This window comes from Tachyglossus aculeatus, chromosome 3 (assembly GCF_015852505.1).
Source record: "Tachyglossus aculeatus isolate mTacAcu1 chromosome 3, mTacAcu1.pri, whole genome shotgun sequence".
Lineage (NCBI taxonomy): Eukaryota > Metazoa > Chordata > Mammalia > Monotremata > Tachyglossidae > Tachyglossus > Tachyglossus aculeatus.
In genome coordinates this window covers 68907767-68922986 of record NC_052068.1, presented here as the reverse complement: position 1 = coordinate 68922986, position 15220 = coordinate 68907767, and the positions used below count along the sequence as shown (strand labels likewise).

The 15220-nt window shown below is 45.7% G+C and overlaps 1 protein-coding gene and 1 non-coding gene across 4 annotated transcripts in view; one reads left to right on the top strand and one right to left on the bottom strand.

Annotated features, from left to right (window-relative positions):
- Positions 1–15220, top strand: part of GRID1 (glutamate ionotropic receptor delta type subunit 1) — an 876503-nt gene that overhangs the window by 134016 nt on the left and 727267 nt on the right. The window lies entirely within an intron of this gene.
- On the bottom strand, positions 7669–7806 carry LOC119926142. Its single transcript, XR_005450046.1, has one exon. It is a non-coding gene; the product is annotated as a small nucleolar RNA SNORA7 (small nucleolar RNA).

The following is a 15220-nucleotide window of genomic DNA, read 5'->3' as shown; positions in this document are numbered from 1 at the left end:
AAAGAATTGGTGGATTTTAGTGATGCTGTGAAGGTTGAACTAGTAGGATTTGGTGATAGATTGAATATGTGGGTTAAATGAGAGAGACGAGTCAGTTAATGCCAAGGTTATGGTTTTGTGAAACAAGGTGGATAGTGGTGTTATCTAAAGTGATGGGAAAGACAGTGCTAGGACGGGGTTTGGGTGAAAAGATGAGGAGTTCTGTTTTGAACATGTTTAGTTTGAGGTGTCAGTGGGACATCCCTGTAGAGATGTCCTGAAGGCAGGAAGAAATGCGAGACTGCAGAGGAGAGAAGTCAGGGCTGGAGAAGTAAATTTGGGAATTGCCCATGTAGAATTGGTAGAAAGAGGATCAGAACAGTGGTCCCTTTAGACCAGAGCTCTGGCTCCATCAACAGCAGCAGGAGGCTTGGAGAAACTTTGTGCTGGTAACCCTTCCTGAACTTCCACCCTTATTCAGTTAGGACCAGGTGCAACATGCAACTCTTCCCTCTATACCCTTATCTGTTCCTCCAGTAAGCTAGCATGGACTCCCTGTCACGGCTCTGTCCAAACTTCTCTGACCTTCTTGATATGCTGGCCTTCACAGTTTTCAAGGGATTGAATTTCACGTGGTCACCAGCAACCACTGGAAGTGTTTCCCTTAGTTGGGTTTGAACCTGCCACCCTGTGGCTCCATGGGTTCCCCATGGTGCACCCTGGTTGTGTGGGATATGCAAAGAACAATGTGTTCACTGGTCCTACACTCCCTGAGAGGTAGGAAGTCCAATTCATCCTGGTTGGGCTGGAAAAAATGGGAAAACTTTAGGATCATCATGCCAGGTCTGAGCGAGGGAAGAGACCCTCAGTTGTCAAGGGTCACACAGCCCAGAAGAGATAATACTGACACAATCAGGCAAAAGGGTGTAGAGGAGCAGAACAGAGAGGATTCACACTGGATCTTGAGCTTGACTGTAGGAAGTCATGGGCCTCATTTGGGGTGAAGCAGACTGTAAACTCCTTATTGCACTCCACCTTTTTTATGGTATTTGTTAAGTGCTTACTATGTGCCAGGAACAGTACGAAGCACTAGAATAGATACAAGCTAACCAGGATGGATGAAGTCCATGTCCTACGTGGGGTCACAGTCTAAATTCCCATTTTATAGTTGAGGTAACTGAGGCACAGAGAAGTTTTGACTTGCCCAAGGTCATACAGCAGACATGTGATGGAGCTGGTATTAGAACCCAGGTCCTTCTGAGGCCCAGGCCTGTGCTCTACCCAGTAAGCAACACTGGTTCTCTGCTTTGTCTGCTTCGCATGCTTTGTCATTGTAGCTGGTGGAAATGTGTTCCTTACCATCCTTGGTTCCACATACACATGCAGATATGCCTGCTGCTGGAGTGTAGGGGAAATATGCTAGACTTAGTTTCACTGGGTTGGAAAGAAGAGGTCAGAATTTCCTGAAATGAACAGTTGTGAAGCACTGGAATGTGTGTTAAGACATTTCCTTTGCAGACACTCTTTAGGAAAACAGTGCAGTCTCCTTTGTTGCTGCAGATTTTGGTGAGGCCTAGAGAAACAGGGTGGGTGGACCATTTTAACACCATGAGACCCAGACCTGCTCCAAATTCTGCTTTAAATGGAAGGATCAAGGTGGATGGACAAGCAGATGTTAGAATACCGAAGGCTCCCCACCCCAGGGTCAATAAATCAATAGATGGAACTGATCGAGTGTTTAGAAGCAGCGTGGCTCAGTGGAAAGAGCACGGGCTTGGGAGTCAGAGGTCATGGGTTCAAATCCCGCCTCCACCAATTGTCAGCTGTGTGACTTTGGGCAAGTCACTTACCTTCTCTGTGCCTCAGTTACTTCATCTGTAAAATGGGGATGAAGACTGTGAGCCCCCCCATGGTACAACCTGATCACCTTGTAACCTCCCCAGCACTTAGAACAGTGCTTCACACATAGTAAGCGCTTAATAAAAATGCCATTATTATTATTATGTACGGAGCACTGAACTAAGCTCTTGAGAAAGTAGAGTATAACAGAGTTGGTAGGCATGATGCCTGCCCACAGATAACTTACAATCTGCAGTGGGAGAAAGACATTAAAATAGATTAGTGTTAGGGAAAATGGCAGAGTAGGGTGAGGGCAATTGTGAATTTGGGCAGATTTGGAAACGATAGAATGAGTTGGTGTACCTCTAAAGAGTTAAAGCCAGAATAGAAGCTCTACCTATGCCTGCTCAAGGGAAGTTATATAATTTTATATCTTTTTTTGTGTTTTGGATGAGCTTTTAGCTACAGACCATTAGCACAACAGAATTGAAAATGAATTGAAATGAGGGATTGCCCCAGCTGCTGGGACAGATAGATGGGGCTAATTGATTCCAAGTTTTTCTTTGCCTGCTGCCTTAAACAGGGAGTCAGTACTCCATTCTTAGCGGATGCTGAGTTTTGCTTGCCCCTAATGTTAGTTCTAAGAGTCCTGATTATACTATCAATCAATCGTATTTATTGAGCGCTTACTGTGTGCAGAGCACTGTACTAAGCGCTTGGGAAGTACAAGTTGGCAACATATAAAGACAGTCCCTACCCAAAAGGGGGAAAACAAGAAAACTAGAAAACAAGATGGATAGTGCTGTGCCTTGAAATTGGATCATTCCTCCTAAGTGCCTAAAGTTAAAATATGAACCTTAGCATTTGCTAATGGGATAAATTAGAAATTTTGTTTTATCACTATGCAGTCTCTTACCTGCTGTGGCTCTGCTTTCTCTGCCCTGGGCCACTGTTACCCTATATGGCGGGCCAAACCTTGGGTGACCCCCGGCCCACTTCTCTTTGCCTTTGGCAGCAGAATCCCTCTTCTCAGAGTCTCTCTGAGTCCCTCTCCTCTCTGACCCCCATCCTCACCTCCCTTGCCTAGAGATGCCCATCCTCCTCCCCTGGATATTGGGTGGTCAGTATGGGCAGGGCCACAGAAGGGGAGTCGAGTTGACAGGCAGCTTCCAGCATCCCTGTTAGGCTGGGACTCTGCAGAAGAGGAACCTCCCATCCCCTTGAAGCAGGTGGTCGGGGGGGTGGGTTGTCGGGGATTTCTAGCCACAAATCTTTCAGAGCTGTTTCCTCCAAGCTTGCATCATCAGCTTTCTCAGCCTCTCCCAAACCTTTTCTTCCTGGGCCTCCAAACTTTGAGGTGTGGTGTAAAATTTAAGAAAATGCAGTCGTACACCAATACAAAGAGATAGGGGATGGGAGACAAAATTTCCGGGAAAGGTGTTGATATCTGGGAGCTTGATGAATTACTTTTGAAAAGAGTTCCACACCAACCCAATAGAGAAAGAGGAAGAGAGGGGTTAAGTACTACCTACACTCATGATGAACAAGTTCATTTAAATCCTAGATATAAAGAAAAGTGGTTTGTTTATTTTAGTTTAACCAGCTACCTATCTCTGGGATAATGCAATTAGGAGTGGGGTGTGGGGGTGAAGTTGCAGGATAGGTAATTAGGCTTAAAGACTTGCAGCCCCCCTCTCAACAATTAAGCCAGGTGGGTTAATTATGAATCTGTTGAACCCCACCTGGATAATAAGGGAGAACCAATCATCTGAAGACTTGGAAACAGGGGAGTAGACTATTAAGAAGTTTAAAAGAGGAAAATGTAAGCTCTTGAGGGTTGTTGCAACTCCTCTTTTATCCTTATAGTATGGTCCTGAGGCTGCAGGGGAAGGTTGGAGATCTCTTTGGAAAGTAAGAGGGGAAACCATGCTGGTTAGTGAGGTTGTGTGTGTTGTGGTGTTAGTTAAGTGTGCAGTATGTGCCCAGCACTGCAAATCGGGTTGGACACAGTCCTTGTCCCACACTGAGCTTACAATCTTGCAAAACTAGGCATTGGCTTGTTAATTACTTAAGAATTTTGTACCCTTGTTAGATTAAGCTTCCTTTTACCCACTTCCTGCTGAGAGAGAAAGAGACTCACATTCTCACCAAGACAGGGTGATGCTTTGATATATTTAGTTAAGTAATGGTGACCAAAAAGGGAGCTGTTTGGGAGAGATCATCTACCTCACCCCACCCCTTGCATAAGGAGACGTCTCAGTGGGGGTTGGTGGTGGGGTTAGGCATCTAACACTTGCCTAGGTAACAGGATCCCACAAAAACGACACAAGAAGCTTCCCTCAAGATGGGGATATCAAACAGATCATTGGAGGTGAGACACAACCAAAAAACCGACAAAGGAATCTGGGCAGCAGAGTAAACTATGGACTGGAGAGAGGAAAGACTGGCGACAGGTAGTTTTTAAGGAGGCTGATGCAGTAGCCAAGCCAGGAGGTGACAAGTGTCTAGACCAGTTTGGTAGCCATTTATTCATTCATTCAATCGTATTTATTGAGCACTTACTGTGTGCAGAGCATTGTACTAAGCAGTTGGGAAGTACAAGCTGGCAGCATATAGAGACGGTCCCTACCCAACAACAGGCTCACAGTCTAGAAGGGGGAGACAGAAAACAAAACATATTAACAAAATAAATAGAATGGTAAATATGTACAAGTAAAATAGAGTAATAAATCTGTACAAACTTATATACAGGTGCTGTGGGGAGGGGAAGGAGGTAGGGTTGGGGGGATGGGGAGGAGGAGAGGAAAAAGGGGGCTCAGTCTGGGAAGGCCTCCTGGAGGAGGTGAGCTCTCAGTAGGGCTTTGAAGGGAGGAAGAGAGCTAGCTTGGCAGATGTGTGGAGGGAGGGCATTCCAGACCAGGGGGAGGACGTGGGAAGTCAAAGGCGGGACAGGCAAGAACGAGGCACAGTGAGCAGGTTAGCAGCAGAGGAGCGGAGGGCTCAGGCTGGGCTGTAGAAGGAGAGAAGGGAGGTGAGGTAGGAGGGGATGAGGTGATGGAGAGGGAGGGGCCAATTGTGGTACTGAGAGGATTTAACAACAGGCAACAGAAGGAAGAGTTAAAGATAACAGCCAAAGTTGTGGGCTTCAGAGAATGGGAGGATGGGGATGCTGTCAACTGTGAACCCCTGGCCTTCCCGCCCACCCACTGTAGGGGTTCATGGTGGCAATGAGCACATAGAGGGTCACGAGGTTTGTGCCTATTCCAGGGTTCTGGTCCTGGCCTGGACCCTGAGACAGGAGCCGGTAGCAGGACCTTGGGCCAGGTGTCACAAGCCATGATGACATCGGGTGGGCTGTGAGGTAAGCATTAAAGCCCATCCGCTGTCCTGAAGTACCCTGCTGCCCGCTGCCAGGCTGCGGGCATCTTAAATGCCGGGGAATTCTGGAACAAAATAATTTCTACTTTCACCCCAGGCTGTGGAGGATTATTGCCAGGAACCTGTCAAGGCAGAGTGTGGGTAAGGAGGGGATGGGAAGCATGGCTGGCTGGGTGGCAGGGCATGTGCCAGCTCATGGGGAATCTGAGAAACCAAGGGGACAGGAGGACAAGAGTCACTACTGGAGGAGATGGGGGGAGCGTGCGTGTGCGTGTACCCCCACCCCTCCCCATCCAGTAGATCCACATCTCCTATATGGGCTCAATCTGCATCTCTGGCCCTTTCCCTTGCTTTGCTTCTAGGGAGAAGGAGGAGGCGAAAAAAATGTCAGACCTACATGCTATTTGTTACAGGAAACTGAGGCCAAGTTGAGCTGAGTTGCTTAGCAAGCACTGTTTCCAGGAGAAGAAAATACTGATTCAAAAAAAAAACAAAACACCCAAACTGCAGAATTATTTGCTCTTTTCCCCTTGGAATTGAGCCATGTTTTACAGATGAAATTCAGCAACACAAATGAAATTCCTATATTGCCTGTATGCCGCAGATTTATGTTGGAATTCATTCGACTCCATCATATGACATACCTAGGTTTGCTACTAAGGCTGACAAACTCCAGAAATGGAGCTTGGATATGAACATATAGACAATTTGCTGAAATTTTTTTTCGTGGGGGGGGGGGGGCATGATTGATTTACACAGACTTTTCTGTAATGCTTTTGTTTAATGCAGGTAATGCAGGATTGTTTTGCCTTATTTAATTTTATTTTTTGAAATTCCAAGCCAGGTTACAAGCTTAGGTTGTATGTTTCCCTTTTCACTGGGAACAGAAAAACAGGTGGGCACATTGCGGTCCAGAGCTGAGAAATGCCTTTGAAGACCTTTTGGAGCTGCTGTCAGAGTGGTGTTTCAGGATGTGCTATGCTGCAAAGCAACTTTAGCTTCTGAAAAATGCAACTCAGGGCTTAGTCAAAGGGATGTTTACGAACAGGGCTGTGCCTGGCTGTGCTCATGTGTCTGGAGCCTGTTATTCAATCAACTGTATTTGAGTGCTTACTGTGTGCAGAGCACTCCACTAAGTGTTTGGGAGAGGACAGTATAACAGAATTAGTAGGTACCTTCCCTGCCCACAAGTAGCTTATAGTGTAGAGGGTGAGACAGATATTTACATAAATTATGGATATGTTCATAAGGTCTATGGGGTGGGGGTGAATAAAGACTGCAAATCCAAGTACAAGAGTGATGAAGTAGAGAGTGGGAGAAGAGGAAATGGTTCGCACATCCGCCAAGCTAGCTCTCTTCCTCCCTTCAAAGCCCTACTGAGAGCTCACCTCCTCCAGGAGGCCTTCCCAGACCTCAGCCCCCTCTTTCCTCTCCCCCTCCCCACAGCACCTGTATATATGTTTGTACAGATTTATTACTCTATTTTACTTGTACCTATTTACTATTCTATTTATTTTGTTAATGATATGCATCTAGTTTTACTTCTATTTATTCTGACAACTTGACACCTGTCCACATGTTTTGTTTTGTTGTCTGTCTCCCCCTTCTAGACTGTAAGCCCGTTGTTGGGTAGGGACCATCTCTATATCTTGCCAACTTGTACTTCCCAAGCACTTAGTACAGTGCTCTGCACATAGTAAGCACTCCATAAATACAATTGAATGAATGAATGAATGAGGACTTGGGGAAGGCTTCTTGGAGGAGGCGTGCTTTTTAATAAGGCCTTGAAGGTGGGGAGAGTGATTGTTGGATATGAAGGGGAAAGGAGTTCCAGGATAGAGTGGGACATAGGCGAGGGATCAGTGGTGAGATAGGTTAGCTCGAGGTACAGTGAGTAGGTGGGCATTAGAGGAGGAAGTGTGCCCCCTCATTTCTACACTGTTACCCCAGTACTTCCCACTGCCCCTTGTCTTTGCAGTCCACCTGGGTATTGGTAGTGGGGACCTGGCTGGGGTTGCTGGCTGTAAGTGGGCTTCTGCTTCCCAACCTCTTTCCCATTTTGGGGACAGGATTGGAAATGCCAGGTCGGGACTCTGGGCAGCATATAAACAATAGCGCCCCTTATTTTCTACATATCCCTCCTGACAAGCACATCAAGCTAGTGTTAAGTAAGTGTTAGCAGCAGCTTCTGGGGCTCTCACCTGTTACTACATTTTTGCCTATTCTGACTTAAGCTGGAGTTACGGTTCTTGTCTTATGCTGTTGAGTCACCTCTGATCCATAGAGACTCCATGGACACATCTCTCCCAGAATGCCCCACCTTCATCTGCCATAGTTTGGGTAATGTGTCCATAGAATTTTCCTGGTAAAAATATGGAAGTGGTTTACCATTGCCTCTTTCCACGCAGTCAACTTGAGTCTCCACCCTCAACTCTTTCCCACGCATCTGCTGCACAGCGCAGGTGAGTTTTGATTTGTAGCCGATTGCCTTCCACTCGCTAGCCACTGCCCAAGCTAGGAATGGAATGGGTATGCCTCTGCTTGACTCTTCCTCCTATAGTCGAGATTGGTAGAGTACTGGAAACTCTCCAGGTGTGACCCTGAGAGGGGGTTATGGTTTTGGGTTGGGCAAATCTTTAAAGTGGCTACAGATTGGTCTTCCCCAGTCCCCACAGACCTCCCTCAAGGCCAGGAGGCATAGTTCTTGTCTCGGGCCATTTCTGGTTCACTTTCTGGCAGTGTTGGTGAATTGCCAGTCAGGTGTGTCCTAGGCTCCAGAAGAACTATCGCCCACGCTCACCCTTGCCCCAGTTGCTGCCCACACTCCCCATCCTGCCCTAGAGGGGGTCCAGTAGTGATTGGCCAAGACTAGCCACTGCCATTTCCCAGTCCCTGCATGTTTGGGTTCAGTGGCTGATTTGAGTGGCAAAATCTTCTGATGCACATGATCCTAGTAGAGGGAGGGGTGAGAAGGAGCATATAGATAGCTGGGTGATGTGGAGAGGGTGGAATTGGGTTGGATTGAGCCTCTTATTCATTCTGTACACTTTCAAAACTTCAGTGGCCTACTTGCTCTCCTTTCCTGCTCCCATCACAAGCAGGAGACACTGTCCTTCTTGCTATTGGCCCAGAGGGCCACAATCAATCAGTCAATCAATCGTATTTATTGAGCACTTACTAAGTACAAGTTGGCAACATATAGAGATAGTCCCTCAGTGGGCTCACAGTCTAGAAGGAGGAGACAGAGAACAAAACAAAACATATTAACAAAATAAAATAAATAGAATAGATATGTACAAGTACAATAGAGCAATAAATACATACAAACATATATACATATATACAGGTGCTGTGGGGAAGGGAAGGAGGTAAGGCGGGGGGGATGGGGGGGAGGAGGGGGAGTGGAAGGAGGGGGCTCAGACTGGGAAGGCCTAGATCTTCCTAAGCACATCACACATATGCCCATCCATGGGCATGCAAGTGTGTATGTATTGTGCTGCCTGATGCATCACCAGATGCCAATTCTCCAGTTCTCATGAAATGGTTGTTGAGGGTGCAAGGGGAAATTATACCAAATGGCTCCCATCCAGGTCCCTCAGGCACGCTGACTTGTTTTCTGCTAGTCTATAAGGGCTTCTCTGAGAGTGGTGACTTTCACTGCTTATACTCCAGAGGATCTTATTTGAAGGAGATTGTTTTCCAAGTTTGGTGGGCCATTTTTTAATGAAAAGCCATTTTCCCCTTCGATGTACGAGGGAATCGATCCACACTCTGCTCCTTCTGAGTAGCTGTAAACAGTCTCTCTTGATCCTTTCTCAGCATGGCTTGCAACCGTCACCTTTCTCTGAGACTTAGCCAATATTTGTCATCATTGGGCCATTTCAAACAGTTTTCTGGAGGGCTTGCTCTTCTGAGGAATGGTGAGTTGTTGCACTAGACTCTTCCCTTCCAAGTCTCAGCCAAGGAAGTTTATTATTATTATTGTTATTAATAATAATAACAATAATTGTGGTATTTATGTGCTCACTATGTGCCAAACACTACTCTAAGGGCTACAGTAGATACAAGGTAATCAGGCTGGACACAGTCCCCAAACTACATGGGGCTCACAGTCTTAACCTCCACTTTGTAGATGAGGTAACAGGTCCAGAGAAGTGAAGTAATTTACACAAGGTTTCACAGCAGACATGTGGCAGAGCTGAGATTAGAACCCACATCCTCAGACTCCCAAGCCTGTGTTCTTTCCACTAGGCCAAGCTGCTTCTCAGTGGTTGGTTTCACCACTTCAAGCTGGTTAGATCCTCAAGAAGCTCCCCTCTCAGTGTTTATCAATCAGTGGTATTCATTAATAATAGTAATGATGGTATTTAAGTGCTTACTTTGTGCCAAGCACTGTTCTAAGCCCTGGGGTAGATACAAGATAGTCAGGTTGTCACACTTGGGGCTCACAGTCTTAATCTCCATTATACAGATGAGGTAACTGAGGCACAGAGAAGTTAAGTGACTTGCCCAAAGTCACACAGCTGGTAAGTGGCAGAGCTGGGATTAGAACCCACAGTTTCTGACTCCCAAGCCCGTGCTCTTTCCATTAAGCCGCTGTATCGAATGCCTACTGTTTGCAGAGCACTGTATTAAGTATTTGGGAGAGTACTGTACAACAGAGTTGGTAGACATGTTGTATATATGTATATATGTTCGTACGTATTTTTTTACTCTATTTGTACATATCTATTCTATTTATTTTATTTTGTTAGTATGTTTGGTTTTGTTCTCTGTCTCCCCCTTTTAGACTGTGAGCCCACTGTTGGGTAGGGACTGTCTCTATATGTTGCCAATTTGTACTTCCCAAGCGCTTAGTACAGTGCTCTGCACATAGTAAGCGCTCAATAAATACGATTGATGATGATGATGTTCCCTGCCCACAAGGAATGAGAGAAGCTGGAGCTTTGTAGTCTTTGGCAGACTGAGGACTGGCCCAAACCCCTCTCTCTTCTTCCTCTCTCTCCCTCTGGAGAGCCAGCAGGGAGATGTCTGAGACCCTGTGAGTCTGGAAGCATGCAGACTCTCCTGTCACTGCTCTGGGTGGTTGATCCAGGATCCTGTATCCTGCAGAAGGGAATTGCCATGGTGATGTTACCTTTCCTAGCTGTGTCCCGTCCCATCCCAGCACTGGGCTTTTCATGCTATGTGGGCTTCAGCCCGTCACAGCAAGAAATCCCTGATAATTTTGCATCTCCTCAGCAACCAAAGAACAGAGAAACAAGCAGGCAAGGGAGGACCCAGATCAGTCATAGTAACGGGTCATTGGGCATGGAGGGTACAAGTGGCTCGTTCTTTTTTCAGTCCCCTTTGAGCCTCTGTTTTACCCATCTCCTGCAATGAGAGGAGTTGGTGTGAGGCCGTTTGACTATTATCTAGTTTTTTTGTTGAAAGGAGGAGCAGATAAGGAAGGAGCAGATTGCTCTCTTTACCTTTTCCAGTCACTGCTGGGTCCCACTGTTCCCTTAAGCCTTCAGATTGTCATTCAACCACATTTATTGAGCACTTACTGTGTGCAGAGCACTGTACTGAGCACTTGGGAAAGTACAGTACAACAATAGTGATGTTCCCGGCCCACAACTAAGATGTTAGTCCTTCGCTAGAGAGGGGGACTGACTTCTCTGGTGGTGCTTCAGAATCTGCCCACTGTTGAAAACCACATTTAAAATGGTTCCAGAGTCAGTCCCCTCAGAACTCTAACCCTTTAGATCCTCAATCAGTGGTAGTTATTGAACATTGACTCCATGCAGAACACTGGACTAAGTGCTGGGGAGTGCACAATAATTTTAGATATGACCCCCGCCCTTAAGAACTTCTCAATTTAGCAGGGGAGACAGAATCTAAAATTACAAGAAGGGAAACAGCACATTTTAAAGATATGCATATAATTGTGCTGGGGTTGAGGATTCAAATGCATAGGTGATGCAGTAGTGTGGTAAATGGAGAGATTAGTCAGAGAAGGCTTCCTGAAGTGCATGTTAATTTTTTTTTTTTTGGGGTAGGGCTTTGAAGGTGAAGGAGGCCTGCCAGTTATGAAGGGGCACAGAGGTCCAGGCAATGGGTCGATGGCAGGAGAGATAAGGGGGCACAGTGAGTAGATTGGCATTAGAGGAGTGAAATGTGCAAACTGGGTTATAGTGGGAGAGTAGTGAAGATAAGGAGGGGCTTTTCCAGTACCTAAGTGATCTAGACAGAGCTCTGCTGATCCAAGGACTCAGTCATACAGAGAATAATAATAATAATGATTATTATGATAGTTAAGCGCTTACTACGTGCCAGGCACTGTTCTAAGTGCTAGGGTGGATACAAGCAAAACAGCTTGGACATATATAGAATCACCAGCTCCCAGCCTCTGATTCATGATGATGTCCCCGTTGGACCCTGGAAAACTCAGAGCTTTTTCCCCAGCCCTCAAATTCAGTGGGTGGCAGAAAACCCACCCCATCAATGCTGTAATGACTTCCTTGGGGGCTCTGCAGGTGCTTTGGGCTGACAAAACCCCACTGAGGGAACTCTGTAATTTCTAGTGAGTTTGTCAGTCAGAAGGAGGGACAGTGGCTGATTCTCACAATTTTAGTACGCATAGCCTCAGGGAAGAATCATTAGAAAGGTTAAAGATTATGGTAGAAGACAGGGCGTTCTGGAGAAAATATATCCATAGAGTCACTATGAACGGAAAATGACTCGATAATAACAATAACCTCAGGGGAAAATTCCCTTAGATTTCTCTCTGTTCTCAGGCACAGTCTTTGTTTCTCTCTCTAGGTTTTCGTTTACTCAAAGGAGGGAAATATGAGGAGAACACATATGACGTATTCTGCAGTACCTCCAGCGGTGGTGAAAATAATCTTGATCTTTGTGGGGGAAGCAAAGCAGGAAGTGTGGAGGATAGAGTGGTTAAGACTCTTCGGTTCTATTTCCAGCTCTATAATTGATATTCTGTGTGACCTTGGACAGGTTCCTTAACTTTTCTGATATTTAGTTTCTCCTTGCTATGTGACCCTGGATAAGTTGCTTAACCCCTCTCCACCTTCGTTTCCCCTTGCCCCAAATTAAGAAGAAATGTAGGGGGAGGCATGGTGATGGACATAACATGACAACAACATAAAAGATGAGGATAATGATAAATCTAACTAGAACAATATGAGAATGTCATACTGATGTCAAGAGAAACGGGGTCACTTGTCCATATTTCTCCTCTACCTTTACTAGCTTACGGTTTTAGCTTAGCAATCAGCTTCCCTTCCCTTTAATGCTGAAAAATTGATCAATTGAAAAATGATCAGCATGACTCCACCCATTTACAGATGTGTTCTGGTTGTACCTATGGCTCTAAAGCCCTGGCTCCTACTCTACATTTCTGGATTTGGCTCAGCTCAATCTCTACTCGAATCCCAGAACCCCTTGAGGAAATACCATGTCTGCCTTGAAGAGAGCCTCCCCAGTTCAAGGTATCAGACCTGTAAGTTTATCATGGAAAAAGTCCCTCTGGAAGCCCTCGATCCAGTTCTGTCAAGGCCTCTGCTCCACTGCTTCTCCGTCTGAGGCCTTTTAGGGCTGTTTCAAGGCTGAGGTGGAATGACGTGCTGGATCAGACTTGACATGGAGATAGGTTCCCTGGGAAGTTCAGGAAATCAATCAATCAGTCAGTGGTATTCATTGAGCTCATACTATGTGTAGAGCATTGACTTAAGCATTTGTGAAAGTACAATCCAACAAAATTAGCAGACCTGTCCCCTGCCCATAACGAGTTTACAGTCGAGAGGGGGGAACAGACATTAATATGAATAATGTATAATATATAATTTAAAGATATGTACATGAGTGCTGTGAGGTTGAGGGTGGGGCAAATGTGAAATGTCCAAAGGTCATAGATCCAAGTGTAGAGATGAAGCAGAAGGGAGAAGCAGTGTAGTGTAATGGATAGAGCCCAGGCCTGGGAGCCAAAAGCACCTGGATTCTAATCCTGCCTCTGCCACTTGTCTGCTGTGTGACCATGGGTAAGTCACTTGATTTCTCTGTGCCTCAATTCCCTCATCTGTAAAATGGGGAGGGAACTGTGAGCCCCAGCGTGGGACAGGGATTGGGTCCACCCTGAGAACATTGTATCTGCCCCAGCACTTAGAACAGTGCTTAGTAAGCACTTAGTACAGTGCTCTGCACACAGCTCTCAATAAATACGATTGAATGGATGAACAGTGTCTGGCATATTGTAAGCACTAACCAAATACCATTATTATTATTATTATTATTATTATAACAAGCCAGGGGAAAGAAGGCTTAATCAAAGAAGGACTTTTGAAGGAGATATGACTTTAATAATGCTTTGAAGGTGGAGAGAGTGGTGGTCTGGCATTTATGGATGGGGAGGGAGTTCCAGGCTAAGGGGAGAATGTGGGAAAGGGGGTGGTGGTGACATAGGGACACAGTGAATAAGCTGGAGCTAGGGGAGTGGAGTGTGCGGGCTGGGCTGTAGTAGGAGATAAGTGAGGTAGGATGGGGCAAGCTGATTGTTTTAAAGCCAATGGTAATGAGTTTCTGTTTGATATGGAGGTGGATGGGCAGCCATTGGAGGTTCTTGAGGAATGGGGAGACATGGACTGAATTTTTTTTTTTTTGGTTGAAAAATAATCTATGCAGCAGTGGTAAGTATGGACTAGTGTGGGGAGAGACAGGAGATCCTCTGGGGCTTCCAGTCTGAGAACACACAGGGTTTTCTCTTCCGGTAAGAGGCAGTGACTTCTTTCCAGAAATGGGTCACAGCAGGCATGTTCACCAACTTTGTGTCCCCATTGCTGGCTTGCTGAAGGGGTTGTTCCATTGTCAATCTGGCTCATGCTGGGCATTGCCCATGGCCTGCTGAGCCAAGGGGACATGCCATGGGCAGCTTGGCTGGACACAGTGCAACTTGGAAGGTCTAAGCAAAGCTCCCCAGATTGAGCAGTAAGTAAAACTAGGTCTTCACCGTGGTTAAGGGCAGAAATGGCCATGCAGGAATGCAGTGTTAAATATAAAAAAATGAAAAGCAGGAGTGCTTTGAGTACTCATATTTATCTTTTAACCTCCTCCTCCTCTTCTCTGCCAATTTTCCTCTTCACCAAGCCTTATACATCAGCTTTTTTAAAGAGCTGCCAACCTGCCTTGTTGAGCTAAATGCAAAGGGTGGCTTCTCATGGGCTTTTCCTGCATTTTCAAAATTTGGCAGGTTAAAGAAAAAAATTATTTGCACCAGCCTGAGATGAGCATGTCATGACCAGCTTATGCTCTTTGCTCCTCCCAAGCTGACCTCTTAACTTTCCCTCCCTTGCAATTTGCCCACATCTAGCCCCCTGCTCACCCCCTCTTCTTGATCAGTCCAAGGATCTCAATCGAGCCACTACTGCATGCAGAGCATTGCTCTAAGTCTTCCTCCTGCTCCCTCAAATCTGCCAAACTTGCCTTCAAAATCCTCCTAAAGAACCACCTCTTCAAAGAAATTTTCCCTGATTCAACCTCACTTGGATGATTAGGTTATTTGGGTCATCTTCCACTTCTGTCTGTGGGGTTTTTTTTTTTTTTGGGTGGTGTTTACACAAGTAATTATCTCTATTTGTATAGCTCCCCTTGTTCATTCATTCAATCATATTTATTGAGTGCTTATTGTGTGCAGAACACTGTACTAAGTGCTTGATAAGTACAAGTTGGCAACATATAGAGACTGTCCCTACCCAACAACGGGCTCACAGTCTATTGTACAACTGACAGCTTGGTTCCTCTTATCTTCCACATTCAATTATAAACTTCTTGAGGGCATAGGGTGTAGCTTGTACTCCTAGTACAGGCGGTAATGTTTATTAAGTGCTTACAGTGTGCAGAGCACTATATAAGTACTGGGAAAGCAGGTAGGCTATACACCCCCTGCTTCTGCTGTACTTTCCCAAGTGCTTAATACAGTGCATTTTAGCCAGTTGGCACTCAATGAATACCTTTACAACTACTTTCTGTG